This window comes from Anser anser (genome assembly GCF_964211835.1).
Source record: "Anser anser genome assembly, chromosome: 11".
NCBI classification, from domain to species: Eukaryota; Metazoa; Chordata; class Aves; order Anseriformes; family Anatidae; genus Anser; species Anser anser.
In genome coordinates, this window is record NC_139732.1 from 13,606,192 (window position 1) to 13,633,526 (window position 27,335).

At 45.1% G+C, this 27,335-nt stretch overlaps 1 protein-coding gene and 1 long non-coding RNA gene across 5 annotated transcripts in view; one reads left to right on the forward strand and one right to left on the reverse strand.

The window, feature by feature from the left end:
* Nucleotides 1-16,235, forward strand: part of LOC310879849 (uncharacterized protein) — a 196,228-nt gene extending 179,993 nt beyond the window's left edge. The window contains exons 4-7 of one of the 4 annotated variants that reach the window (XR_014571160.1): nt 250-361; nt 6,297-6,558; nt 8,016-9,411; nt 12,035-16,235. The gene's annotated coding sequence lies outside the window, so the exon portion shown is untranslated. Of the gene's footprint in view, nt 1-249; nt 362-6,296; nt 6,559-7,602; nt 9,412-11,814; nt 11,884-12,034 lie in introns of all 4 variants that reach the window. The other 3 variants (XR_014571161.1, XR_014571162.1, XR_014571163.1) reach the window with 3 other exon arrangements.
* The window catches only part of LOC310879859, a 44,698-nt gene that overhangs the window by 15,274 nt on the left and 2,089 nt on the right, over nt 1-27,335 (reverse strand). Inside the window, exons 2-6 of the long non-coding RNA XR_014571186.1 lie at nt 27,141-27,316; nt 21,532-21,697; nt 16,229-16,722; nt 7,178-8,565; nt 1,631-1,931 (exon numbers count right to left, since the gene is read on the reverse strand). This is a non-coding gene — a long non-coding RNA (uncharacterized lncRNA). The remainder of the gene's footprint in view (nt 1-1,630; nt 1,932-7,177; nt 8,566-16,228; nt 16,723-21,531; nt 21,698-27,140; nt 27,317-27,335) is intronic.

The window sequence follows — 27,335 nt, forward strand, 5'->3', positions numbered from 1 at the left end:
CACCAGCAAACATTCAGGTTTTGTACAGGCTTCATCTGGTTGTCACCTGTCCTATTCCAGCTGGGACAGGAGCCACTGAACCACACTTCTGTGCTCCTCACAACCCTGTTCTAGCTGGTCCTCTCCATCCAGCAGTGCAGGGTGCCCCATCCATCTCATTCCCCACAGTTCGATGAATACATTTAACATCTCTGTGGTCTCTTTTCTCTTTGACACATCAGTTTCAGATGTGACTTCTTTTTATTTCAGCCAGATATCTACTTGGATATAGGGCTCGAAGTGTCTTTGAGTGACTGCATGAAAGAAAATGTGCAAGAGAAGCTCCCCGGGAAAGGGCAGACTCATGACCATCTTGTCTGTGGTATGTAAATATATAACTTTTCCTGACATTGCTTCTAACTGCTGGGTTGTGGTAGGATTGTGCTTTTGAATTTCTAAGCAGAAATAAGCTGAAAAATATTGCTTTTTCACCTGATGCTCTGCACCTGATACAGATGTCTGTGAAATGACTTAAGTGTGTATTAATGTAAGACCAGTTAAAGGTTTGTGATTATATACCTTCACACTCCACAGAAGCTTCTGCTGCTCTGCACCATTCAGGACTTGGCCAGTCTCTATGTTGCAGTTCACCTGTCCAACTTAAGTCTTTGATAAGCAATTTAGTAGAGAGTATCTGAAGAAAAGCTTAGTATACCTGGAAAAGGTGTTCAATAGCTCCATGAGAGATTTTGTGTCAAAAATGTCTGAGAGCAGTCACAGCTGGATAATAAAGTACAAAAGTGGCTTGGATTTCCCTGTAGTAAAGTACAGTTACTACTGGTAAAAATAGCAGAACCTACAGCCTTTCAACAGCTGTACTCAGTAGTTAGATGCCATATCATGCAATATCACAAGTATCAGTGGATCTAGAGATAACGTACTTAGCATACTTACACGTTACCCAGAGCATTTTCTGTAAAATCTATATTATAGAAGTGTGTCTTATGAAAAAAAAAAAAAGATCCCAATGATCTTGTCAGATACCTCTGAGTGAATCACTGATTGTTTCTGCTCACTGATTTTTTTGTTCTCTGCAAATACACTAAATTCAACCTGTGAAGAAAACATGCAGTGTTTTTTCATTCATTTGCATCAGTGTGCTAATACAGATTCTGCAATCGGATTTTATCAGACAGGATGATTTATTGCATTGCTGCATGAGGGCAAGTGGAATTCAGGTCCATCTCTCATCCCTCTGCTTGAATCTCCATGTAGTAAAAAGTTTGTTTGTTTGTTTGTTTGTTTGTTTTAAAAAAAAGTTGGCTTTTGTCAAGCATGCAGCTCTGTCTCGAAACTGTGTCTATTGATTGAGTTCCATTTATCAACCACTTTATTCTTGTAACTTTAACTATCTTTTTATAAGAAAACTGAGATCAGCCTCATTGATTATATTATATGAGTCAGAGCCATGTAAGAGACTAGAAGTGTGATAGCTGTTCTCCTACAGCCACAAGCATCCAGCTGGTATTATTTATGTACCATCGACAATGGGGCATGCTCAGACTTGAAGGACTAGTGCTGACCTTCCCTTGCTAATCATTTATACGCTCCTTGTTTTGAGTGCTCCACCTTAAGGTTTCTCATGACTCACTTTCTCTCTGGAGTGAACAAATAAATCCTGAAGGACTCTGTACGCTTCCAAGTGTGTAACCTGTCCCCTCGTACTGGCCTTGTTCTCAGCAACAGAAGCTCTCCAAGTAGTAGTGCTGTTTATTAAGGTGTGACTTCAGAGCCATAGGCCTTTAAGAGCTGAGAGGATGGTGGTGTTCAGATTGATTTAGGCTTCTCCTAAGTGAATGCCAATCCAACGCTCCCAGTCATGGGTGCTCTGAGGGAGGGATAAGCTCCTCTGCAGTCTCTGGAGACAGGGAAGTTGGACATTTGTAGTTCCCCTGCCAAAAAAAGGAACCTCAGATATTCTAACAGATACTTTGACAAGATTCAAAGGCTTATTGAAGCAAAATCAAACCTGATTCTACCTCATGGAGATGTATATATATATAATATATATTATTGCATATAGATACATATTCATTATATATCTACGTTTATGTGTGGGGCTTTGAGCAACCTGGTCTGGTGGGAGGTGTCCCTGCCCATGGCAGGGGGGTTGGACAAGATGAGCTTTAAAAGTCCCTTCCAACCCAAACTATTCTAAGTTGACTTAGTGCTGGGCACTTTCAGACATTTGTTAATTGAAGGCAATGGTAAATTGAGGAGACCTATTTCTGTTCTGTTGCTCAGAACAAAAGACCTCATACTGGACATCAAATGCTGAGGGTGCTGCTGGTAATCCTTATCCCTCTGTATTGACTGGTCCACCTGTTAGGTGGGGATGCTAGTGCTGACGTCCCCAGTTACCTTGCACAGCTTTGGGGAGAAATAAGCACTAAATGGTTGCAAATGCTTTGAATCTTCAAAGAGCGCAGAAGGGTGAATATTATGAATGGTATGGCTGTATTATGGAATATTGGAAAAATGGAAAAAAATGTCAATATTGTCATTAATTAGCCATCCATAAGCAGGGAGTTGAGCTGAGAGGAGAGGACAATAGGCACAAGAAGGTGCAAGGAAATTTTCTCCTGCCTTTTTCCCTTCCTCACAGACCTCTTCCCCAGGAGGAGTTGCAGGGAAGTGGGGGGGGTGGGTTGTAAAGATGTCCTGACTGGAAGCTCTGCAGAGAGCTTTGGAGGGAGCTGGGCTCAGGGTTGGTTTGGTCAGAGATGGAGGGGAGGGAGGAACGTGTTTTGGCTTATGTTCCGAATTGTGGCACTTGAGCTTAGGTGCAGGGGCTTGGGATAGGCTAGTGAGAGTAGCGGGACATGCCAAAATGTCATCATAAAGGAGGGAGGTCTGATCTGCCATGCTAAGAGCGTTGCTGGCCTCATGGTCCCTAGTCGAGACACATTTGATGGGAGAGAGCTTTACCACAGCAGTCACAGGGGAGCAATGTTAGGCGCTACGGGTTGGTCCAGCATGAGGGAGTATCTTAAACTGCAGGGGTGTGATGCAGAGAAGGATGTGGTTCTTTTAATTCCTTCCCCTTGTCCCATTGTTTCCTTCCCAGGCGCACACAAAATCTTCCTCTGCCCCTCCCTCCCAGCTCAGCTTTTCTCCTCTCTTTGGCTGTCCCTTTGTCCTTTTCCCTCTTGTAGAGCCAAGCTCACCAGTATGTACCCACACCCAGTGCAGTAGGGACTTCCCCATATTGAGTTAAACTGGCCTTCTGTTAGCTCTTCCTCACTATCTGGGACCCATATGTCAAGCAAAACAATTGTAAATGAGGTTAGTTCATTACTTTGGCACGGGGTGGCAGAAAGCATGGGCAGGAGTGGGTTCTTCAGAAAAGGTTGTATTTCACTGCTGTGCCCATTAGCTGTGCTGGAGGACTCATTTCCATGGCCTCACAGAGCCCGGTCACACCACAAAGCTGTTCGTGGGAGGCCAGGTTATGACTCCTCCGTCGCAGCAGACAGAATGAGGCTGGGAAGGTCTGGGACTGTGGGCATGCAGGCAGATCTCCTGTGCCCGGGACATAAAGGACATGACCTGTCCTGCCATTAGCATGTAGAGCCAAATTCTCCCTGGCTCCAGAGGATTCTTTATGTGTGTGTGAAGAACCTCACAAGGTCAGCGCTAGATCACATCCCCAAATGACGAATTCATATATTCTTGCCAGAGCAAGGCTGGTGCAACAGGACAAAATGGAATAATTAAAGCTGGGAGCCAGAGCGTGCTGCAATGTCAAGGGAGAAAATACCTCAGTGCCCCATGGGAAAGCCCTGGTGAACTCTGCTGTCAGATTCATCAGGGTGTTTCCTCTTTACCACAAGCATGGTCTTAAAGCTTTTCTTTGCATGCTGAAGATGCCACTTCTGACACTGAGAGGTGCAGTGCAGTAGAGCTACATCTTTTAATGGAAGTTCCCAGGCTACAGGCCAGTACTCTGCAAAGAGATCAATTTATGGTCCTTCAGGTACAAACAAACATGATTTGTGATCTAGAGGAGGATGTGGTTCTTCCTCCTCCTTCTCCCTGTCCCCTTCTGAACCGTCCAAAGCACACAAGAACATGGCCCAGCAGTGTAATCTTCCCAGGGCTGGTAAACAATATTCCTATTCTATATTGCTTGAGTATCTTTACCAAAAACTAGTAAAAGCCCAGCAAGCACAGACTATTAATCATCCCATAAAATACTAGTCTAGCTTCACTGGTGTAACTCAAAAAGTCCAGCGACTGTAAGGCTTATATCAAAACTCTCCTGCTGAACCTGCGCTCCTTTGTCACTGACTCCAGTTTAGAACTTTGTTAACATCAAATCGTTTGTAAATTGTGAAAAATTCCTCTCTCAAAATTTGAAATATTTTTTTCCTTACTGGTCTTGTGCCAAGATCACTACCTTGTGACAGACTTCACACTGGAAAAGGACCTGATTCTAAGTCCACGTACTGTGCTGAAAAAATACATCTCTCCAGACAGGTGCAGACAGCCCTAAACTTGCTTTGCCCACGCTTTGCGATGTTTGGACGGGTGCCTGCTGCACAGCCGTGTTACGCAGCGCCTGAGCCTTGCCATGTGTGCTCAGTCAGACCAGGCAACTGCAGAACCACATTTTTCAGAAACCTCCTTGGGTTTGACAGTGAAGAGCATGAGTGCTCTGTGGTCTTGTGGTGCATGTGACAATATGGCCATGTTCACATGTACAAAGCCAGCTGCCATCTGTGTTTAAAAATTAAAATAAAAAAAAATTAAAAAAAATAAAAATAAAGGCACATTATGTCCAGCAACAGCCCCAAGGTGTGCTGGAACAGGTGTGCCAAATGCAGTGATTATAATGAAGCAGCAATTTATAGCTCTGTACTTGTGACTGTTTTCTGTCAGCCAGCTCAGAGAGAAGTATTTACGGCATTCTCGTTGGTCCCATAGTTCACGGCATTATTTCTCTGGGACTGTAAACAGCAGAGCCCTTGTCATGTGAGTGTGGGCACTGTCTGACTTTTCCCCCTCTAATAATAAAGCCTATATGTATTAGTGAGGGGGGGGCGGGAGATGCAGAAACTGCTCTGTATGCAATATTATTTATGAATTCTTGTGCTCAGCTATTTCTCTACCCACCTGATAATATACTATGGTTTTGTTCACCTCCTCCATCCAAGGATCTTAAAAATGCCTTGTAGACCAAACTTGTGGGGACCAGTAATATTTTTATTAGGCCAACTGATTGTTTATTTGGAGGGTGAGAGGACTGTCCCTCCAGGAGGTCCTTTTCCATTCTAAAAAATGATCTTCAACAGGATCAGCAGTCCTCAGTAGTAAATACAGGCCAAGAAGTGCCATGAGTCTGGGTAACCAGTGCGATGTCCTCTTGTTCTCCCAGGCCAGCGGGGAGGCAGCCAGTGCCTCATCGCTGCTGCGGCGAGGCAGACTGCAGCACTGAGAGCTGGCCTGGCTTTCTCAAGGCTATGCACCAGTTTTGTGGGATCAAGGCAGCCCTGGTCCAGGACTCCCAGACTTTACCAAAAGCCTGTAAAAACACATTTTCTCCTGTTGTGGCCAGTATCGTCTCAGCAATATTTTCGATTGCTCTCATATAAAAGATATATATTTTTTTTTCCTCTGGGCTGTTAATGTTGGCACATAGATGTTTTCTATCAACCTTCTCCAGAAAATTTAAGTTACTCTGAAGAGGGAATTAAGTAAGGAAGATTTACTACAGTTTATAAAAGCCAGCACTTGCAATACACATCCCCAAAGGAATGCTTTGTGATCCAAAGTATCATTTCATATCATTCCATTGGCAATAATTCCTTAGTCAAAGCCTTTCCATGTTTCTTCCTGGGATATTAACATGGATTTATTCATCAGTTAAAACATCTAGCAAGATAAAACTTGTTTCTAAAAGTGGGCTGACTGGAAGTAACATCAAGTAATTTATTTTCTATTTTTAGTGGTATTTTTGAAGCATTGATTATTATGCAGGCTATTGGTTTTGCCTCCCTTCCAATAACAAGGGCTAAATTTGGAAGTGTTTCACACTGACTTTGGTAGAGCAAAACCAGGGTGGTTTATTCCTCATGTAGGATTTCTTCTAAGTTCATTGTTATTGCCAGGTAACTTCAACTGTTTGTCCTGCTGTCTCCCTGGCTGTGTGTTGTTAACCTAAAGGTGATTAGAGATAGTTGCGAGGTGGCTCAAACTTTACCATCTAAACCTGAGTTGTTGAAGGTAAATAACACTTGCTCTGATTCTCTCAACAGGAGTGCTGCTTGCCTTTACGATGGTTGGCTGTGCCCTTGAACCACAAACCAAACCATTTCCAGAGGCTGGCATTCTTCTCTGAGATCTCCAGACAGAGCTGTGGCTGTGATGACCAGGGCTGTTGCTTGGCGGTGCCAAGACGAAGGAAAGCTACCAGTTGTTGTCGTGCTGTACAGATGCAGCAGGAGTCAGCCATGAACACAGGTGAGACCTGGCCTGTCTCCAGGAGCCCAGCAAGAAACGTGCCTGAGCCTTGTGCAGGTGTGTGCCTTGGAGACAGCCACACATCAGCCACCTGAGGTCCCCTTCCTGGCGTGGCATGGGGTGCCCTCTAAATTCAGGAGGCTCTAACAAGTCCCAGGCAGAATGAGGATTTAGAGTGGCAGGTGCATTTTAGAAATATGGGGTTCAAATTACTGGTTCTCCCAAGCTCACTGCCTACTACAGACTGCCCTAATAGGTAAAGTCTCCTCTGTCACTGCCTTCTGTAAGGACACAGAGCATTGACCTGGCAGCAGCAAGCCTGGGTCACGCAAGGATCTGCCACTGTCACAGTGTCCCGAGCTCTCCCAGGCAGTGGAGCAGGGCTCCTCTGCCCAAGCATGCACTGAGGTCACGGAGCAAGGTGAGCCCAAATGCCATGCCAAGGGACATTTCTATTTCTAAGCGACTTGCTGTGGCAGCAGCTGTGCTACTTGCAAAGGAAGCTTTTTCGGATTTTTACGGATTTATTTCCCTTTCCTTCTAGTTTAGTTAAAATAAAGTATTTGTGGATATAAGTGCACAGCTGGCTTCTGCAAAGAAAAAAATACGCAACATTTACTGCAAGCAGGAGGCTGCTGCTCAGCTCTGCTACCTGGCATAGCCGGGGCTGACTTACCGCAGACCGGCACATCCCCGTCCTCAGTCCTCAGCCTCACAGTGGTGGAGCTGGCTAGGATGCTCTGCGCCAACCCCAACTCCTCCAGCCACTACCAAAGCCCTCGCAGGCCCTGCGTTGTCCTGGTATCTCCGGGAGGTGGTCCTGCAGCTCCCGGCGAGCGTCCCCGCTGAGGCAGGCATCACCTCGCCACCCGCCTTGGCCGCTGGGCGATTCCTGGCAGAGGTGACTCACAGGCAGGGAACCTTGCGAGGGCCCTGGCACATGCCTGCACTGAAACACTGCCTACAGCCTCCTGCCTCTGCCCAGCTCGCCCTTCCTGCCGCCTTTCCCCCGGGGTCCTAACTCCCGACTTTGTTGCTCTATAAACATAATAACAATAATTATTCTCTCATTGGACACATAGCCATCTTCTTTGTTTGCAGGCTTAGATAAATATCATTCAAATCATGGAGTCTGATTCATGAGTCAGGATGATGGCAGCCCTCCAAAACCTCCTTGCCCATGGAGAGTGTGTTTGTGTGAGAGAGATAGAGAGTTTCACTGTATGAAGAGTAAGAAACTGGAAGCCAAGTGAATTAAATACAAAGCAGATAATTATGTGTAATTCATTTACTGACTAATGATTGCACCTGGTACAGAGGTTTATGAATTCATTTTGCTCTGCATATGTTCTCAAAAACAATCTCTCTGCTACAAGATAAAAACTAGGCTGACAATTCTTAATAGAACAGTGTTTACATTAGTGTTAATGTAAGGTTCTGTCTTTCTGGTTCATTCTTCATTTTTTCTCATAATGTTTCACTTTTCCTGGGTTCACCTGGTGTCTCTTTGACAGTGACAACTGATCCGTGGTGGTAGAGGCTGGGTGTCACTGCAGAATGAAGCCTTCACTCTGCTCCTGAAAGCTGTGCAGTGCAATTACACACACTGCTTATCTCCCATCTGCTGCAGCCAAACCTTGCCACCAAGGCTGTGCCTTCGGCAGGGGAGTGGCAGGTCACGGCCCCCCCTTCCCTCTCTACTGGGATTGCCAACAACTTGCCGCTCTTTTTATGGTGTCACCCAGTTGTCATTGCACCCTGATGCCATCAGCTCCTTCCAGCTGAATGCCAGCAGACAGTGCCAACTTTCACCTGCTAACACCTGGGTCGATTACAGGTTGAAGACCAAGAGACAAAGCCTTTAACGGGGTGAAAAAGCTTGTGCTAATCCAGCGAAGCACAGCAGTGATGTCTCAGTGTTGATGTCACCCTGAAGACTGCAGCCTGTGTGACACGACACCACTCGTGCCTTGAGCAGGTCAGGTGTGGAGATCTGAGCCACGCTGGGCAAAGCCATGGGTCCGAGGCCTCGCTGGGTGCTTGCGGCAACTATCCAAGGTGATGCTGTTGCCATGTGGTGGAAACAAAAGAGCTTTTCCAGTTGTGTTCCCAGTGCAATCCTTGGGTGCACAGTAGAGCCCCTCTCCCAGCCCCTCAGTGTGCCACAGGCAGCTCACCTTGGTAATTCCCCCCACCATGCAAACAAATCTATACACTCAGTTAATTGCTTAGGTTCCCTGTGATGGCTGTTGCTCAAACCAACAGGCATTTGGCTGTTTCCTGCCAAGCGTATCAGGATCATCATATACCTGGGATCTATTTATTAATCAGCTCAAGCACAAAGTGCACGAGAGCTAAATGTATGTTTGTGCAAGTGGGGGAGGGCTACATCTGCAGGCATGGCTGAATGCAGATTTCTGTGGGATGCCCCTTAAGACTGCCTTTGGAAAGGAACAAGCTTGGAATGACAAAAGGGAAGGGGGAAGTTATTTGGCAGTTTGATTAGAGACTGTTTAATAAATCACGAACTACTCATACTGAAAGAATATGCTGATTTCACTTATATGCACTTTCTAGTGTTATTTGCCATTGAGGTTTTACCAAAGTGCAGTGAAGCTGAGCTCGTGGCTGCCAATAAAATAGCTGTAGTGTCTGATGTAATTCCCACTGCTGCAAGAACACACTTGGAGGTGTCTCCTTGGAGCTGTCACCAACATCAGAGTGTGGTGACAGGAGAGAGTCACTGCCTCTTGCTGTCAGAGCGTCACTGAGCTCACTGCACACCCAGCAACTCCTCTGGCTGGTGCAGGAGCTGCATGCCCCGTCCCCAGAAGGGAGCTGGCCCTACAACTTGCAGCCTGCTTGGAAAAGCGGTGGAGGTGCTGCTTTCTCCATCCATGGCAGCCACAGGTAATGAAAACATCAGCAATTAAAAAAAAGAAAAAAGTAACTGTATGCTCTGATATTTTTCATTGGAGTGATTTGTCATTAGAAAAGCCAAAACCAGCTCATCTTGTTCACGAGTATTCCCATTGACTAAAACAACATTCAGCGTGTGCTTTAATTTTGAACCTATGCAATCCTTTACCGATGAAGATCTGACAAGCCAGAACAGATTGCAGTCTGTGAGATACTTGCAATATGATAGTATTTTACCTGTAGGTGGATCCTCATTTTAGATAGCGAGATGAAGAGCCAATGAGCCTGATTCACTACTGCGTTACTCCAGTTTTGCACTGGAATAACACCACTGAATCATCAGCAAAGTTGAAATAACAAATGATAAAATGGGACCATTGTATTTAAGTTTGCAGCATGTATATGGAAATGACTAGCTCTTTCTTGCAGAATGATTAAACTGTATGGATATTTTTTGTGTGCTGTTTTTCCCAAACATATCAAGAATACGACAATATGTCTGGGCTAGAGTTATACATGTCAGAAAAACCCCAAACAATTAAAATCTAATGTAACAGCTAGTGCAGGACTCCCTCGGTATGTCTGATGTGATTTTTTTTTAATTTTATTCAGAAAAAAAAAAAAAAGGATTATGAGAATAGAACTTAACTCAGAAAAGATTAAATTTTTGATGCAGATCATTTCTGCACACCAGACGGGCACAGTCTAAAGCTTAGAAACACAGTAAATTAAACACCTAGTCCTGGTTTCTATGTATGAAAATACTCACTGAGCAATTGAAAAGAACTGAGTAATTGTGATCTTTTTGCAAGTAATGCTCTGGAAAATCAACTAAAGGCAACAAGCAAGCTTGCAATTAGTAGTTCTAATTATAAAGTGTATACATAAAACAATGTAGCATCATAAGTAAAGGCCAAGTTCAAATGATGCAATAGGAATAGTAGAACATCATGTAAAGATGGACAAAACAGCCAGCAAGAGAAATACTTCTGAATTATCCATATTTTTCCAATGACAGAAAAAAAAAAAAAGATGAAATAATGGCAGTGTTTTATTTTTTATAACTTTTATAGTAATCCTTTCTCAGTGCTACCTGATGCTCATGCTTCTGTTGTAGACCACACTTGTCCTTGGATGATGATCACAGTGCAAGGTGCAGTAATGAGAGACATGGTTTTGTGGGTGACATTGGCAGTAGGGTGATGGTTGGACCAGATGATCTTGAAGGTCTTTTCCAACCTTAATGATTCTGTGATTCTATGATCATCACAAGCACAAGCTGGTGCAGGAGCCTGCGGCTCAAACAGTGGGCTCAGATTATCTATGCCATTTGTGTTTATCAGGGGACCACTTCATGACTCATTTCCATTTCCATCACTGAAAGCAACTATCACATGCCACAGCTTTTTTTTTTTTTTTTTTTTTGAGCTAGAGCCTGTCTGCTTTCTAGGCAAGCCAGATTTATGTCAAATATAAGCTAACAAAGTTTGAAAAAAAGGAGTAACTTCAGTACAATGTGGGGGTCTGTGTTAAGCAGTTTGTGGTATGTATAGCTATGTGCACACTTTTCCGCCATCTATGACAACGCTTTATGTTCTACATGGGAAATGTGAACCTCCAGTGTTATGGGGCAGCATCACTGCAGCTCTCCTCTGGACAAAGTGTGTGCAATAGCAGCACAGGATTACATGCTGCATTAGTTGCAGAACTCTCAAAATTAAGTCGTGGATGCAACTAGAGAAGGTGAAGAGACAGAATACCTTAGGGAAATGTTTTTATTTATTCTCCTTGGATGCATATATGGCAATCACCCATGTAGCGTGATCCAGGATGTTGAAAACCATTTCATTATGTTCTATAAATAAAGGACTGATGTGGTTCAATTGTATCAATTATGCAACTCTTCTAAGTGGTGTAGTCAAGGGTAAATGCAGGCAAAGGGCACTCCCTTTGTACCCACTTGTACTCTGGGCACTTCGAGTATTTACCTGCTCCTTCTATACCACAGACAGATGAATCTACCCACTTTTATTTACCACTGTACCACTGACTCCTCTTTGGTCAAGAGCTTTTCCTATGCGCAGAGGACACAATGAAATAGAAAATGGAAGTCAAGACACTGCTATGTATTAGTCTGTTGTGCAAGATGTAAGTGTGGCTGTACAGTAATTTTGAGCAAAGCATCGGTTTTAAACAATGTTTAAACTGACACTATTATTATGCAATATAATTAATTATGGCCAGAAGGGCATTTGAGGTTATTTGGCGCTACCTTTGTCCATTTCATAATTATACCAAGAAGAGAATGACTAAGTTGTGCCTAGGCTAATTGTATCCATTTGGTTTTATCCCTCCTCTCTGCCATCGTACGTCACTTGCATTCTGATCTGGAAGTTTTTTGGAGGGGTCTGGATGCGTTTGTGCTGAATACAATGGAGCCCAGTGCTGGCTGGGCAGCCTCAGGTAATATTGCAAATAGAAGCACTAACAATAGCAATAATAATTACAGCTAGTCAAAGTGATAAGTACAAAACAAATATCACTTTTTTCCTGCCGCTGTTACAGTTGCCTACAAGAGATTTATCCTTAACTGCTCCTTCTCTGTGCCTTCTAGGATGCATTTGTGTAGCAAGAAGGTAACGCTTCGTGGCATGACATGACGTCTACCAGATGTGCTGGGAACCCAGCAGACACCTCCTGCGAGCAGCTGAGGGCCAGCAGCAGAGGCTGTGGCAGCACACCCTGTGCCAGCCCTCTTGCTGAACATGCCAAGGGGGTTCAGTGTTCAAGGGACACAAGATACAGCCCAGATGCCCGGGCAGAATGTGCTGGATGCCCCAACTAGCAGGCAGCTCCTGCTCCTCAACCCACCCCAGCTCCGCCAGCAGTCCCCAGCCCAGGCTGGCTGCTGCAGTGCGATGTGGCACTGTGCGAGCACTGTGCCTCCGGACGTGCAGTTTGCTGCTGGTGTTAGGGCTGCCGTGAGGACAGCAGGTCACCTGGGCTCTGGAGCTAGGCTGGCTGCCCTGACAGCCCAGCCGCAGCAGCAGAGCGCCGTGTTTGAGCTAAGCAGCTGCCCTGGACCTGAGCTGGCAGGTCGCTCACCAGCCAGATGAGCTGCCTGGAGGTAGCGGTGAGTAAACTGTCTCTTTTGAATGTTACTTGGAAGTGTCAGGATTAAAACCAACCAACCAACCAACCAACCAAAACCAAAAATAATAAAAAACAAAAACAAAACAAAATGGTGACAATAGATTTACACCAGAAAGGAATCTGGTAATATATGGTCTTGTTCAGCTACAACGAAAGGCTACAGTCTTCAGCTGATGGCTGGAAACTGGATTGCACTCATGTAAAATAGAACTGTCTGCAAGGGTTGAATGCTGTAATTAACAGGCATTTTTTTAGAAATTATTGGCTAATGCCATTTAATAGAAATACTGCCAACTATTGTTGTTAAAACTTAGTTTGTTCCTTTGGTGGTAATATATAATGACTCAACACTGCTTCACCAGGAAGAGATACCTTTGTCTGTTATATATCACTACAACGATATTCATTTTTACTATGGCTTATATGGCAAACAACATGAATTTTGAAACTTAAATATAGCTTCAGAAAGTAACGAGAGGGTCACCAGTCTCCTGAGCAATCACAATATTTGTGATACAACACAGCCTATTTATCATAACATGGCATTACTGACCCAGTCCCACTGCCACAGCAGGCAATGTAGCTTTTGCCACTAATGGTGCTTAAGCAGAACTAAGTTTAAAGGTTTCTATAACGGGGAAATATGCTAATGTAAGTTTGAGCAGCTCCATCTGGAGCATTTCTCTTGCAGCGTATACACTACCACCCAGAGAAGTAATGTACATTTTTGGTAACAAACTCTCTGAACCATACCAGGGAACACAGGTTGTGCTGCGATAATGAGCTCTACTCATGGGATGCAGCTGTCTTATCACCTAAGAATATTTTCACAATGCTGCAATAGTGACCGAAAGGTTATTTCTCAAACCTTGTCACCCAGAAGGTACCAGCTGAAAAGTTTCTGTTTGATTGCTAAAGAGTAGAAAGCAACAAACAAACATTGGCAAATCTTATATCAGGCATGATGTTGATGTTGCACACCTCAGACTAACGCCTACCTTCACTTCAGGGAAAGGAGAAACCAGACCTGCAGACACACTAATCGCTGCTGCTTTCAGAGTTCCCACTCACCTGTTTGGAAATGAACTACAGAACCTCACTGCTTTCTATTTACTGCACCAAGAGCCAGTAATCTCTGAATGCTTCTAAAGAGTCATTAATTGCATTGCTATTACAGCATTTTATGATGTAAAATCCTTTTAATGGCTTTAAAAGAAAAGGCAGTCTGTGCTGGGGCTGACCTTTCTGATACAAGAAGGGGAGGTGAAGTCCTCTCTCTGTTCAGCTGGGAGTAGCACAAAGGTGATGATGCACCACATATGTTTGGGAGGGCTTGATGGTGTGGGTGTGTGACCTGCCAAACCAGGGTCACCTCACCTCCAGGAGGGTGAGCGGCAGCTCTGGGCTGTCAAGGGCAGGACTCAGCTCATCAGACAGTGCCGGAGTCAAAACCGGAGTTCCCAAGGCCTGGTTTCTGGCTGCACCCATTGGTGAGTTTAAGAGCAAAGACAATGTGCATGCTTTGCAGCACATCCTTCAGTTGTTTCTAAAGGAAGGCACTTAAAGCACATGGGCACAGACACCCAGCAATACTGGTGGTGGACAGGTTACAGGCATGGCTGAGGAAAGCTGGATGGGGATGGTAACAGCACCAAAGGGATCTGGGTACCCCATTCCCCTGGCTTTCAGTAGTGCTGAACATAATAAGCTATTGGACAAGCCTGCAAATATCCCAGCCCACCATCTGATGTAGGGTACTCCCCAAAGTCAAAATGGCGGTTAACATGCATGTAACCTGCAGTGCACTCAGAACAACTGTTAGACAGTATCCCTGGTCAGCAGAGCACAGTAACGTCACTGATTGCCTTTTGCAGAGAACAGACTTGACTACATACACAGCCTAGGTGAGGAGCAGAGCCTCAGAAGAGGAAGGCTGGCGCCAAAATACACACATGGGGCTGGAGGCTGGGTAGTCCCAGTGCCCAGGTCACAAATGAACCTGCTTCTGCAGTAAACATTTCAGTATATGGTCTGGCTATTGCTGACCTTGTCCAAGAGCCTCCCCAGCAGCAGTGTCCCCATTAGTTGACATGTCGTGTGCCTGCATTGGATGACAGAACTATTGCAGTGCTTATAAAGGCGGGGAAGTTGGTATGTTGACAAATAATATTGAGTGAATTAATTTATCCTTCCTGCATTGCTGTCTCTGCTCTATTCCCTCAATTAAACTGGTTTTTTAAAGACAATTTATTCACTTTTCCAGACCCCATATATCATTGTAGCAGGAGTATTGATGTACACCAGTTAGAGTTGTGAATTCACCTTCTGTTTTGAAATGTTACTCCATCCACCCACACCTCTTTCTTCTTTGCTAACTCCAGTCACCCATCCCCAGGACCTACACCCACTCTGATCCCAACTCACTGATGAACATTCATGAAAACAGACCTTGCTAAATAGATTGCAGCTCCTGTTCCATAGCTGTGTTTATAGGATCATTCGGATACTAAATCTGATCCCTAAATGAGAGCCCACTGGTTGAGTAAGGACTCCAGGGTTTAGTGCTCGTGCCGTGGAAGAGGTTACTCAGCACAGCAGCTCTGAGGTGCTCCAGGACGGGAAGCAGCCAAGTGGAGGCCTGACCCCAGTGAGGCTACGGCTGGTCCTGATGCAGTGTTTGGGGGCAGATGGGACCCACAGAAGCTGAGTGAGGAGACACATGAACTGCTCGGGGGGCACCACTAATTCTACCCAAAATGGCCCCCGTGGGAGCCCTCTCCCTTCATTTCTCCATCCCTCTCTTCTAGGGAAAGCCCTGCCTGCTGGGGCTGGGGCCCTACGTTCTTGGACTCACCTCTGTGAAAAGTTTTCCACTTTGAGCCAACAACATCCCGAAAAGATGGAGGGTGCAGAGCAAACAGAAAACTGAGCATGGGACACTGATGCAAAAAAGGTTTCAAAAGGTAAAGGCAGGGAGAAGTTACCCAACTCTGGCATTATAACAGTTCAGCATTGATGCCACAAACAAAAGGAAGTGTGCTGGATGTTTTATTTTGTATGTGAGGTAAACTGTGCAGTTAGAGTCTGAATAAACCTCTTTTGTCAATTTTACTACCTTTCTGATATAAAAATAAATAAACTTAAACAAAGAAGGAGTGGAGACCTGCCAAGCCAGCCTGGTTTGGTAAGAACTGCACTGACAAGGGAGTAATTGTGTCTTAAAATTAAGGGGCTAAAACAATCAGCTTTCAGGGGCGAGCAAAGCCCCTCTGGAAGGAGCTCTATTGTATGCGTGAGGATCTAGAATAAAAGGAGGGAGAAAAAAAAAAAAGAAAAAAAAAAGACTCTCCTAAAAGGCAAATAAAATAAAATAAAATAAAATAAAATAAAATAAAACAACAACAAAAAGAATCACCAACTCTTCTGCTACCAGAACTGCTCTCTTGTTTGATGGGAAGGCTGCATGCAAATAGCTGCTGAGAAGTATGAGTATGTCAGGGTAACAGCAATTAGGAATATTTTAATGATTATATAATATCACAAGTAAATGATATAATGCACTAAGTAACTTTTACTAGGCTGAATATAAAACAGAGGCATCAAGAAATCATGGTTTTACATTGCAGTTAATCTCAGCAGTGAGTTCTAGGCTTACCACTCCAATGCCGAACATGGGAACTTCCAGCAGACAGCAACACGTAATTACTGCTGGGTGGAGGTGAATCAACCACTTTCCGTCACGAAGCCAATGAGGGACCCTCAGACGATCTGCCAAAGGTGGGAGGGTGCATGAGTGTTACTTTCTTGCTAGTCTCCCATCAGGGCACCACACCTTGTGATATTATCTCTGTAATAAGCAAACAACTTTAAATGATATTGTGTCACTGCAAATGAAGCAGGAGGGTGACCCAGCAAGTCAGATTTCATTAGTGTGTGAGGGACTGCAGTCCAGCGTGCAGGTACTCACACGTACCTTGGGACCCTGGAAACCTCAATCTGCTGTGCAGAGAAATCCAAACTTCAGCTGCATGTGTCTGAGATTGTGTCTCCTCCATTTGAGATGCACATGGAGCCACAGCAGGGTTGTTGTCACTACACCGATGTCCTGTTTGCTTTTCTGTGCATCACTGTTGAAAGTCTTCTAATACGCTAGATAAGATTACAAAGGTAAGGCCATCACAGGAATACAGCTGCACAGTCACATTAATAAAGGTACAGTGAAAGACGATAGGATTATGTATGTTTCTGCTAATTAGCAAACCATGCCCAATGCCACCTGTCCAAGTGCTCATGCAGTGTTGTCACCTCCCACCACTGCACCTTCCTGCTTCTTTCCTCAATTGCAATTACACGGGCTAGTTCCAGGCACAGAGGACGCATCTGGTCTGCCAAGCCTTTCCAGCTGAGAATGCCCCAGTGTCTCCCACAAAGACCACCGCTGTTCTGACCAGCATTTCCAAGAGTTTTGTTTTCCGCAGAAAAGGAGGGATTCAGGGGACTTCATGGATGCCTCCCTGGCCAGGAGCAGGTGCTGTGTCTGCAGCCAGGCCTCTGCAGCAAGAGTGAGCTTCAAGGCATCTGAGGGCATGGCAGATTAATTCACAGGGGCCTGAAGTACAATAGTGAGGTAAGTACGACTATAGAAAGTAAGAAAGAAAATGGTTGGAAATCCAACAGGTCTGACTGTGGGGCCAGAGCAGGCCAAATGCTTTGCCAAAGTCTTACCTAGTGAAACTCAACTGCCTTCTGTGAATTCAACCTACTACAGGCCATTGTGCTAATGTGTATTTTGGCAAGTGCCTGACCCCTCCTGTTGACTGAACTACTCATGCTCTCTAGAAACGACCATGCCTGTACCTAGCACTCCATGCAGATAACCTTACCCCTTCTTCTTCCTTATTTCTTCCTCCTACTCAAACTAGTCAAAGCCTTTCCTGGTGCCAGCTCTGACAATACCACACTCTACTGTCTGTTAGTCTGGTAGTCTCTTTCCTCCTCTTTTATCATTTCCTCTCTTCAGGATTCCTGCCCTGTGGTAACACAAAAGCCATGACAACAATGGTAGGCAGGTCATACTTGGTGGGTAGGCTGGGAAGAAAGGGATTCCCAGCAGAGGAGAAGCAGGAGTGTCCTGGTTAGCTTGCTTCTGAGTTTGACCTGCTCGGCCACTCTCTACCAAAAATTCCCTCAACCAACACAGCTCATGCTGGAGGACTCACAAACCCCACACATACCATCACATGGCTTCTTCTGAAAGGCATTAGTCAAAGCATTAGCAAAGAAAAAGATGTCAGTTGTAAAGTATCGGTACATTTCCTGGGAATATTACAGAGCAAGGCCACATGAAATCCACTTCCAGATACAAGAAAGACAAGAAAGTGACTAAGAACAGGCAGCGTGAATTTACTAAGCTCAAATTGTACCTGGCCAACCTGGTTGTCTTCTGTGCCGGGATTATGGGCTGGAGGGACAAGGTCGGAGAAGCAATGGATGTCACTTACTTTGGCTTTAGCATAACCAGTAACATTGTCTCCCACATTTAGCAAACGAGCAGTATGGACTGGATGGACAGACCACAGCACGGCTGGAAAAAGCACATGTCTGGGCTATGGAGGTCAAAAGGCAGTAATGGTCAACAACTCGACTTTCAATTGGCATTAACAAATGACATTCCTCAGGGGACAACACTAGGGCCAGTCTTGACCAGCAACCTGGCTGATAGGGCAAATGCATCATCGGCATGTTTGTGCGTAACACTGAGCTCACTGAACAGAGGACTGGGGTCCTGGTGGACAAAGTGCTGACCATGAGTCAGCAGTGTGCCTGTGAGTGATGATGGCCAATTGCACCCTGGGCTGCATGCAGATAACGGAGCCAGACTCATCAGCGGCATGCAGCACAAGAGCAATGACCACAAGTTGCAGCAGGAGAAATTCCATTGAATATAATAGAAGAAATTTTTCAAAATGAGAATAGGCATGCAGTGAAACAGGTGCTGGGAGAGGTTTGTGAAATCCCCATCCTTGGAGATATCCAAAATGTAAAGACAAAGTCCTGAGCAACCTAAGCTGATGTTGAAGTTAGCCCTGCTTTGAGGAGGTTGGAGTGTAGCCCTCCAGATGTCCCCTCCAACCAAAATTATTATTTTTTTAATAGCTGCTGATCTGGGAGACCTGGCTGGAGTTAATGATTCCTCGAAAAGGGTGAAGCTGTTATCTCCATAGCATCACCTGCCAGTTATTACTTATTTATAATATGAATGAATTTGGTGTATGCATCACAAGTCCAGACAGTAAAGAGACTTCACTTCAGAGATTTTATCTTTAAGGATCAAAGAACTGAACTTTCTCTCTCAGATCTTCAACCTGAGCAGAAAAGAGGTCCTGCCTTTAATGTACAAGCATCAAAGTTGCAAAAACTCCTTAGTTCAGAGGTAGCATGAGAAAGTCTATTTCTTGAGTTTATTTTAGATATATGCAGCACCCATACATTCTTGTGGTGACAATTTAACATTTGAGAGGCTTTCTGATTAAACCAATGTTTTGGCCTAAAATGTTGTAAAAGCCACGTCTGAGATACAGCCTCCAAATGCAACCCCTGCCTCAGTATTTGCCTCCTACCAGGATCTGTTTGGTTCTCATAGAAAACCGTGGCCCATCTTTAGACTCACATCTACCCTAGCACAGATGTATGAAGCAGTGTGTGCGCTCAGGTATGCAGGGGGCAACCTTACAGGATCCGATACAACACTGTGAGGGGACCCTATAGAGCAGGACAGATAAATAGTGCATATGTGCACATTTATCCGCAGCCATCTGTTCAGCAGTCCAGGCTGCCAAAGGCTCATTAAAAATTGCTAGCTGCTGTGAAAAGTCCTCAGGACTGGTTGCTGGGTCTTAGCGAACCACAGTGCAGATGTGGGGTGTGGATCAGTGAGAGCACAGCTACCAACAGCACGGGTGGCAGCGCCAGGTCTGCTGGCACACCACGAGAAGCTAAGGACACTGCTCCCTGAGATGGGACGGTGCGTAAGGGGAGACACAGGCCACTCCTGTGAGTCACAGCCCCAAATTACCACACAAAAAAACGCAGATGACCCAGCCATTCTGCACCTTTTTGTCAGAACAACAATGAATGCTCGGAAAAGGCACCAGATATAGCCCTCATCTCTGCACCAGTTAGGGTCTATGACACCAACACAAAACCTGGGCCAAGAAGCAATAAATAAATAAATAAAAGCAAAAACCCATATGTATTTGAAAGTATGTCCAGAAACAAACAAGCAAAACCTCTTATCCAAACAAATCATAGTTAGATCTTGGGTGAGACCATGTTTATGAAGGTTTAGCTAAGATGCTTGCTTGGAGATACTTCTCCAGCCTTAGCATAACACAACCAGCCTGGACAAGTGCTACTAGAAAACACCTCATTAAAATACTGTTGTGGTATTTATTTATAGGTAGTAATTTATATCACACCCATCATACACACCGATCTGGCAGCTATGATTGGCAAATCAGACTGCTTCTCCAGCAATACTGCCTGCCCCAAACCCACCCTCCATGTTCTCTCTTACCAGCACAACTGCTGCCCACTTGACACTGCTGTCACTCTGAATAAGACTTCGTCTGCACTTATCAAGCCCTACAGCACTCTCCGAAATGCAGGTGGGGTATCAAAGATACAACAGCCCCATCAAGAGCTGGGCACACATCTGTGGTGCTTTGTAGCCAGGTATTCTTGGGTACAACTGTCAGCAACGGCAGAGCTAACCCCTGGGGCAGGCTGGCAGCTGGATTCTGCATCTGCTGGAGAATCCAAATGGCTGTGGAAAGTACCAAGGATAATACCAGAGACGCTCTGCACGTTGGGGACAGTGGTACAAAAGCCAGCATGATAAAACACCTTGTAAGAAAGCATAGGGTGTGTCTTCAGCAGAAAAAAAAAAAAAAAAAAAAAAGGAAAGAAAGAAAAAATGACTGGCAAAAAAAAGAGGTTAGATGAGGTAGCTGGGACTGCCGGGGGCAATCTGAAATCAGTTTACATTAGAGCAGGTTGCTCTTGATTTTGCTACAGCAGTTGTCACGCTTGGTAAGAAAAACAAGCTATTCATACGGCAGCCACCATTGTGCAGCTCAGCACATGCTGCCTAGTAGAAAGAAATCCAAGCAAATGCAGTGGCTGGAATGGGACATTAAAACAAACAAACAAACAAACAAAAAACAACACATAAAATTGTTATGTAAAGAAGTTTCCACTTCAGGAATCTGTGAGAACAATTATTTTCCTCTAAGAAGACTGCATTACTGAAGCACCTGAGGTTTTACCCTAAATCTGCACGTTGGATTGAAATGCCAGCATATACGTCCTGCTGCAGCTTCTAGGTCCTTGCCACTATCTGGTCCTTTCAATCTCCAACTTTTTTAATACTCCCAAGTTCCTCAGCTATCTAGAGTTCCACCTTCTTGCATGCCCAGAACTGCCCCAGTCTTGACAGGACCAAGCAGCTCTGCCCATTTCACACCTAACTCTGATGAGGATCCAGAAACTGGGCGTTGCTTTGCCTAAATCCCCTGAGGGCTTTGATCGGGGATTATATGTTACCTGGTGACTGTTTCATGTAAAATGCATAAACAGTCCTGGGAGCAGAGTCCAGATTCTCAAACTCCCATGTGAATGCTCAAACCGGTAGGAAAGACAGCCACGCTCCCTCGCGTGCACTTGCTTTCTGGCCCAATGATTCAACAGCGCCATGCTGTAGAGCAGCATATCCTCAGCCGAGGGCAGATGAGCAGTGTTTAGCTCACTGCCTTGTGGTTTGGGTGCTCTGCAAGAGGTGGAAGATGGGGACAATGACCCTGAGGAGAACAGTGACCCTGTTTGTCACTTCCTGGCTGATGGCAATCAGTGTTTCAGATTAAACAGGTGTACTGTGACAGAAAGGCTGTCAGTACTCACCTTCCAGAGGATCTGCCGGGCTGGGTCACTATAGACTTAAAGCCTTAAAATTCCCCTATTAGTCTCTCTGGCCACGATGCTGAAGGTTTCGGACCTTGTGAAGAAGTTCCAGGCTTGCTTTGGGCACACGGTGCAGAGTGCTGGCTCTGCAGTCAGCAGGTGGGCACTACAAATCAAGAAGCACAGAGCTTAATACTGAGACATCAAAGTGCTCCTGGGTATAACTTCAAAAATTTATAATTGCATCTGCAAATGGCTACACCACATAGTTACTCAGGCTGGGCACTCAGGTCTTGGTGTATAAATGAAGAGTTTCATGAATTAATGTCCACTAAGGGGGGAAAGCCATTGGAAAATTCTGTATTGCTACTATTGCTACAGAAGCAGTGTCCTACCCCAGCACCACACTAAATCCTTCCCTGTTTCGGCTCTCTGTGTGACACGCAGTGGTGCATTCATCTCTTCATTTGTGGGAGGAGGGAAAAACTTTTTTGTTTCTTCTAAAAAAGGAAAAAATTGTATTTAGACAGTCAGTAAATAGCAAAACACTTTCGACATCTGTATGCATTGCTCATAGATATTAGATACATTTTTTCTTCCAGAATTATTTACCATAAAAATGCACAAATGATGACATTTCTTTGAGGAAACATTCAACCACATCAGCTTCCATTGGGACCAAATCCATGACAGTTTACAACTCGAGCTGGTTTCCATTTTCACTGCACAAATTATATTTGCAATGGTAGAAATTGATAATTCTGCTCTGAACCAAATAAATAAAAATGCTTGGAAAATGCCATATTTTGCTCACAAATGAAAAGCAAAAGTTGTTTCAAAGTTTCACTTACTGCAGCAACTGTTCCTCGGTGAGTTTCCCCATTTGTTGCAATGCTCAGTAAGTTCCTTTGGAAACCACTGAGCATTCCCAGTACACACACAACACATCAGGATCAAGCCACAGCCCGAGTCACTTCTAATAAATGCTCTCAGGTGCCAGGATAAAGAGCAAAGCTGTCTGTATTGACCCCAAGCCATGATCTGCCTTCCAACACCTTCTTCTGGTATCTCAGAAGAATGTAAAAAGAAAGAGAAAGCTGGGAAAGCTCTTCTGAACTGTGTCCTTCAGCCCAAGCTAGCCCCACTAGGTTCCCACCACCACTGCCCCATAGCTCACCTTTGGATCTTCACTGCATTCACCATCCTAGGCAACATCAGGGACTTCCAGCTCAAAGCAGGAGAAGCTGCCAACCACGCTCTAAGACCATACAGTTGCTGCCCCAACAAACTCATGTCAGCCACAGCTTGGCACAAGGCAGAAGCACAGAGCTAGTCCCTGGTGGATCCATCCCCAAGACCATTAGCTACAGGGGCTATGGATACTGCAAGGCACATACAAAAGGTTGACATTTGTTGTCACCAAGGTGGGTGGTTATTTTTATTGTGTTGTATATCTCCATGCAGTGGTCAAAATATAAGTGCAAAGGGGTCTGCAGACAATGAGCAGTCTTAGCACTTGATCCCTAAGGTAGCACAAAATAGTAGAGTGATCTCAGACTGAAGCACAGCTAGGTGTCTGAGCAAGGCCTCTGTTACAATAGGACGGGCTACAGAAACTACATGGAAGAAGGCAGGTGAGTAGAAAAAGGGAGCCCACCTCTGTCACAAGCTGAGGTGCAGCAAAGCCCAGGGTCTACGGAAAAGCAGAAGACTTGTCTCCAAGGCTGATGACTGCCAGGCACAAGAAGCACTGAGGTACAAACTGAGGAAGCATACCAGCATGCTAATTTCAGTCGGGGAAGCTCACATGGTCCAGCAACAGCAGTGCAGTGCTCTGATTCACAGCAGTGTGCGCAGGGCATTAGCATGAGAAAATCAATAGTGGCTTCAGGGGAAAATTAACAGATGGTCATAGGGAAACCTCCCTAAGGTTTTTTTTTCCCCCTTTCTCTGTGATAATAGACCACTTACGAGTTTCTGAAACCACCTGCACATTTTCCCAGTATCATGGCTACTGGTTAGAACAGGGTGTGTGTTTCCACAGTGCTGTTTGCGGCACTAGGTTTGCTTTTCAGTACATGCCTCTCATGTTCCCATGAACGACTGCATAATCCACAAGTTGGCTGTCGTGATGCCATTGATGGTGACGTGGGGGTGATGACTAACGCTCAGGATTAGGTTTGGGGAATACTTAACATTTTCTAGCTAGTCTCAGTGCTTCAGGAGAATCACCTGACATCCAGGTACCCCAGTTTTCCCATTGCTGCAAGGGGAAGAAGTAAAACCTCACTGGACTTTGGAGGAAGAGCAAAGTGTATCAGCGTTTTTAAAGGCTCCTGCAACTCACTGCAACAGACGTTACCCAGAACAAAGTGCAGCAAGAGGAAATAGCACAACATCCAGGGACAGGCACAGAAAGCTCCACCACCCTGGGTATATAATACTGCGAAAAGGCGGGGATGGGCAGCAAATGTGTATCTCATGAGTAATGTACACGTGCATTTTCATGTGGCATCACCATTCTGCCAAGGCTGCCAGCTAGCAATGCTTACTGCTCTCCCTGCCAGGACGTGTGACATATGGCACGGCCATATGCTCCTTCAGAGCAGCGTGGTAGCATGGGATCTAGGACTTCATGCTACCCTCCTCTTAGCCCCGCTTTAGCTAGAAGGTATTTGCCCAGATCCCAGATGAAATCAGCCCAAATTTCATAGAAGTGGGCATCAATTCCACCACAATCCCAGGTGTTCTGGGATAAACATCCTGTGCTCATCAGATCAATTCAAGAATCTCTGTGAACTGCACTGCTTGCCAACCACCCAGCTGCAGCCAATCGTGCAGGTACAGACACACAGGGCAGCGCCAGCCATGCTAGCTTCCCCCAGACAACAAGAGGGCTCCAGGGCATCCAAAACACTCCGCTCCTGGCAGCTAGGAGCCACTGACGCTATCTCTTGACGCGTGTGAACACTCAGTTGCAAAAATCGTCTTTCCATCCCACCACAAAGACCCTACAATTGCCGCCATGCATGTTCTTCCCTGTCTGCTGTACGTTCTCTTCACCTGCACATCTGGTGCTCAGCCTCACTGTCTTCTGCGTGGTGCCAGAGGGGCAGCTGCAGAAAGCCATGCCTACTTCTCACCACTCATGTGCTGCTGCCCTGGGTGGCGGCAGGCCCTGGTGGCCTCGAGGACTGCAGAGCTCAGGGAGACTTTAGTAAGGCTCTGGCACCAGAAAGATGCTCTGCACTCACAGCCAAATGTGACCTGTTCTGCAGGGAAAATCTTCCCTCACCAAGCTCGTTCCCTCCCCCTCGGTTAACAGGCAGTTGGGACTGGGTTGTTGATAGTTAAAGGATCATTGCCTCTTGAAATTGTATTTCAGGAAGCTAGAAATCACTGTTTGCTATCCACATGGTTTCTGTTTCCAAAGGTGACCTCATGCGTGTGTGTGCAGCTACCTTCCTCCAAGAAATGCCTGTGCATACGAAAAAACACCCTCACAAACCGGCGCTGGGGTGCCTGCTGAGAGTGCCACGCTCTGTGCTCCGGCTGCTCCGGCAGGGTGTACCTCACAATCTCTATTTTAAGGATCAGATGTGTGACATCTGAAGTGCCCCAGGCCAGTACAGTTGAAGGACATGAACATTAAGGGTTACAGATGAGAATCTGTGGTTAGCTGGCAGCTGGCACAAGTATTGCTTTGCCTCATTAATAAGAAAACCTTTTCTAATGAATCCTACCTGCAGCCAATAGATGAACCACAAAGGCTCATCATTACTCCAGCCCTTTTCCAAAATACTGCTGGGTGACTAAAGACAACTGTTGCTTGGACAATGACCATTTTTCTGGCAAAAGACAATGACAGGGCAGGGGTTGCAATGCATAAAGTGCACATATGCTCAATACTTGGAAGAAAGGTATTCTCTGACATCCATGTTTGAATTTTAACTGTTGACTGTGGGCCAGGTGCCGAGATGACGTAGGTGGATTTGTAAGTTACATCAGTAACTTAGGGGGCTGGCTGTACGCAGGCTAGCTACACCACAGCTCTGGACTGGCACACTTCCATAGGGAAGATGCACAAATCTGACTGAGCCTACAGGAGAATTTCTGAGGAATTAAATAATGCTCTATCTGACATTTCAGCCTTTGCTGCCAACAGTGTCCTGAGACAAGCACTGGCAAAAATATGGAAGAGGTTTTCTGATGTTATTGTTGCTGTGGATCCCCAGCTACAAATCCTCTGCGTGGATTTGGAGATGTTGAAAATAATCTATGCGAATGTGGATTATTTTTGAACTGGCATTTTAGTCAAGAATTGTGTTGGAAATAATGGTGATGGAAGGACAGCTAAGCCAGGCCGATTTGTTACAGTAAAGCTGTGTTGTACTTTAGATTACTTATTAACAAACAGCAAATGGGCCTCTGCCTTGACCTTTTTCATTTGAGCAAATATACTCTTCCTGCCCCTTGTAAACAGCAGGTACTGGTAACTGAGTCACGTACCCCCCTCACATCACTGAAGTTAGGTTTTTTTTTCATTTGTGGCAAGAATTTTAGTCAAATTGAATTTTGCCAGGCTTACTAAGGTTATTAGCAGTATTATTAGTCTTAATAATAGCAGCAGTAATAATAATTCTCTGGATCACCATAGACTTGAGAACATCTAAGTAGTTCAAAAATATTAATTAGCAAAACTCAATAGGAGGTCTGAGAAACCAGCAAAAATTGTCAGCCTTACTTCAGAGCTGAAGAGCTAAAAAGAGCCACAGCAAGCAGAAGTGGCTGTTTGCCTGATGAGTTTCAATTAATGGGTGTTTCTTAGGTGTCATGAAATGCCAGGTGCCCAGTGCCTCTGGCAACACTACCAGGTTAAAAGCAGCAGCCCATGGCACATATCTGGAGCAGCATAAGTCAGTAGTAGGTTTGGGAACTGGAGTCAAAAGGATAGGTTCTTCCACTGAGGGCTGGGCTTTCAGTAGCTGCCCTGCTTAGAGTGGGACGTGCCCCAGGTGTGCTGTGCATTGGGAACAATGATCTCCTGGGCTCTTTGGAAAATAACAATCCTGATGATCTTTGGCATAGCTGAAGACCAAGAACATGCCTAGAACCTGCATGTGCTCTTGTGTCACCAGACTACTGATACCCATTCCTTTGTCAGCTAGCTGTTATATTAAACCTTTTGGAGTGGTGGAGACGAACGCTGACAAACACAAGAAACCCCTCTGCAATAGCTGATGACTATTTCTCCAGTCTTATTTTTTACCTGACTCCTCTCTAGTTGTATTAAAGCTCCAGTGGTGGCCAAGTCATGTCAATGGCACCAAGGAGTTTGCAGTGTTCATCTTGGTTATAAGTTAATTTTTCCTGCAGATATCACCCCAATCCACTCTGAATCACACAACATAAAGCACTTGGTAAACAAGGTGAAAGTTTCATCTAGATTCTTAACCAGTGATGTCTCAAAGTCTTTGCAGCAAGGGGTAATTACTTGTATTAATTACAGACTCCTCTAGGGTACATTATGCCACTGCCTAGATAGGATTGGACATACAAATTGGAGGAGTGACTCTTTTTGCTTTCTTTGATTTGTTCAAAAACCTTACCATTGGTAGCCATAGGAAGGACACAGGCAAAGTCAATCCTGGTGTTGTGTTTGCAGTCAGGATGACGCAGTGCCAGAGCAACAGCCTCACAACTGAGAGATCCAGGTGCAGTTTCTCACTCTGACACAGACTGCTCATGTGATCCTGAGCATGTCACGTAACCCGTCTGTCCCCATCTGTAAAATTAGGATAATG